This window comes from Poecilia formosa, unplaced genomic scaffold (assembly GCF_000485575.1).
Source record: "Poecilia formosa unplaced genomic scaffold, Poecilia_formosa-5.1.2 Scaffold1050, whole genome shotgun sequence".
Classification (NCBI taxonomy): Eukaryota; Metazoa; Chordata; class Actinopteri; order Cyprinodontiformes; family Poeciliidae; genus Poecilia; species Poecilia formosa.
In genome coordinates this window covers 1-2766 of record NW_006800989.1, presented here as the reverse complement: position 1 = coordinate 2766, position 2766 = coordinate 1, and the positions used below count along the sequence as shown (strand labels likewise).

The following is a 2766-nucleotide window of genomic DNA, read 5'->3' as shown; positions in this document are numbered from 1 at the left end:
TTGGTGGGACAATTGGTATCTTCAACAAGTAATTTATTTTTGCAGACTGAGTAGACAAAAATAGATTAAAAGATTGCTAATGTGAAAACGTTCAACTTGTAAATTTTACAATTTTCCAAAAATGGAACATGATTAAAGTATTGCAAAACCTGTGGCAGATGTCGATAATTTCTGACTTACCAGTTTTGGTGGGAAAATTGGTATCTTAGACCCATCCTTCCTTTTTGCAGACTGAGTAGACAATAATAGATTAAAAGATTGTTAATGGGAAAAAGTTCAACTTGTAAATTTTGCAATTTTCCAAAAATGTAACATGATTAAAGTACTGCAAAACCTGTGGCAGATGTCGATAATTTCTGACTTACCAGTTTTGGTGGGAAAATTGGTATCTTAAACCCGTCCTTCTTTTTTGCAGACTGAGTAGACAATAATAGATTAAAAGATTGTTAATAGGAAAAAGTTCAACTTGTAAATTTTGCAATTTTCGAAAATGGGACATGATTAAAGTACGGGAAAACCAGTTCCAGATGTTGAAAACTTCTCACTTACCAATTTTGGTGGGAAAATTGGTATCTTAGACCCGTCCTTCTTTTTTGCAGACTGAGTAGATAATAATAGATTAAAAGATTGTTAATGGGAAAAAGTTCAACTTGTAAATTTTGCAATTTTCCAAAAATGGAACATGATTAAAGTACTGCAAAACCTGTGGCAGATGTCGATCATTTCTGACTTACCAGTCTTGGTGGGAAAATTGGTATCTTAGACCCGTCCTTCTTTTTTGCAAACTGAGTAGACAATAATAGATTAAAAGATTGTTAATGGAAAAAAGTTCAACTTGTAAATTTTGCAATTTTGGAAAATGGGACATGATTAAAGTACGGGAAAACCAGTTCCAGATGTTGAAAACTTCTCACTTACCAATTTTGGTGGGAAAATTGGTATCTTTGACCCGTCCTTCTTTTTTGCAGACTGAGTAGACAATAATAGATTAAAAGATTGTTAATGGGGAAACGTTCAACTGCTAAAGTTGTAATTTTCCAAAAATGGGTCATGATTAAAGTACTGCAAAATCTGAGCCAGATTTTGATAAATTCTCACTTACAAGTTTTGGTGGGAAAATTGGTATCTTAGACCCATCCTTCTTTTTTGCAGACTGAGTAGACAATAAAATATTACAAGACTGTTATTGAGAAAACTTTAAACTTGTAAATTTTTTAATTTTACAAACGTTGGGTCATGAATAAAGTCCTGCAAAATCTGTGTTAGATGTTGATAACTTCTCACTTACCAATTTTGGTGGGTAAATTGGTATTTTAGACCCATAATACTTTTTTGCAGACTGAGTACAAAATAAAAGATTAAAAGTTTGTTAATCGGAAAACGTTCAACCTGTAAATTTTTTAATTCTCCAAAATTGGGTCATGATTAAAGTATTGTAAAACCTGTGGCAGATGACTTACCAAAGTTGGTGGCATAACTGGTTTTTTAGACCTGTCCTTTTTTTTTGCAGGCTAAGTAGAAAAAGGAATATTAATACTGTCAATGGAAAACGTTCCACTTGTAAATATTGTAATTTTACAAAAATTGGGTAATGATAAAAGAACTGGAAAACCAGTGCCAGATTTCGATAATTTCTGACATACCAAAGTTGGTGGCACAACTAGTTTTTTACACCCCTCCTTTTTTCTTGCAGGCTAAGTAGAAAAAGGAATATTTATACTGTCAATGGAAAACGTTCCAATTGTAAATTTTGTAATTGTACAAAAATTGGGTCATAATTGAAGTACTGGAAAACCAGTGACAGATGTTGATAACTTCTCACTTACCAATTTTGGTGGGACAATTGGTATTTTCAACACGTAATTTATTTTTGCAGACTGAGTAGACAAAAATAGATTAAAAGATTGTTAATGGAAAAACGTTCAAATACTAAAGTTTTAATTTTCCAAAAAGTAGGTCATGATTAAAGTACTGGAAAACCAGTGCCAGATTTAGAAATTTCTGACTTACCAAAGTTGGTGGCACAACTTGTGTTTTAAACCCGTCCTTCTTTTTTGCTGGCTAAGTAAAAAAAGGAATATTTATACTGTCAATGGAAAACGTTCCACTTGTAAATTTTGTAATTGTACAAAAATTGGGTCATGATTAAAGTACTGGAAAACCAGTGCCAGATGTTGATAACTTCTCACTTACCAATTGTGGTGGGACAATTGGTTTTTTAGACCCGTCCTTTTTTCTTGCAGGCTAAGTAGAAAAAGGAATATTTATACTGTCAATGGAAAACGTTCCACTTGTAAATTTTGTAATTTTACAAAAATTGGGTCATCATTAAATAACTGGAAAACCAGTGACAGATTTCGATAATTTCTGACTTACCAAAGTTGGTGGCACAACTTGTTTTTTAGAACCGTCCTTCTTTTTTGCAGACTGAGTAGACAACAATAGATTAAAAGATTGTTAATGGAAAATGTTTCAATTGTAAATATTGTAATTTTACAAAAATTGGGTCATGATTAAAGTACTGGAAAACCAGTGCCAGATGTTGATAACTTCTCACTTACCAATTGTGGTGGGACAATTGGTTTTTTAGACCCGTCCTTTTTTCTTGCAGGCTAAGTAGAAAAAGGAATAGTTATACTGTCAATGGAAAACGTTCCACTTGTAAATTTTTTAATTTTACAAAAATTGGGTCATGATTAAAGTACTGGAAAACCAGTGCCAGATTTAGATCATTTCTGACTTACCAAAGTTGGTGGCAAAACTTGT

At 32.5% G+C, this 2766-nt stretch overlaps 1 long non-coding RNA gene across 1 annotated transcript; it reads right to left on the bottom strand.

Annotated features, from left to right (window-relative positions):
* Window positions 1–216: 216 nt before the first annotated feature.
* On the bottom strand, window positions 217–2308 carry LOC107835127 (uncharacterized). Its single transcript, XR_001660958.1, has 3 exons — window positions 2194–2308; window positions 550–600; window positions 217–416 (listed from the first exon to the last, which is right to left on the bottom strand). It is a non-coding gene; the product is annotated as an uncharacterized LOC107835127 (long non-coding RNA).
* Between the last annotated feature and the right edge of the window lie 458 nt (window positions 2309–2766).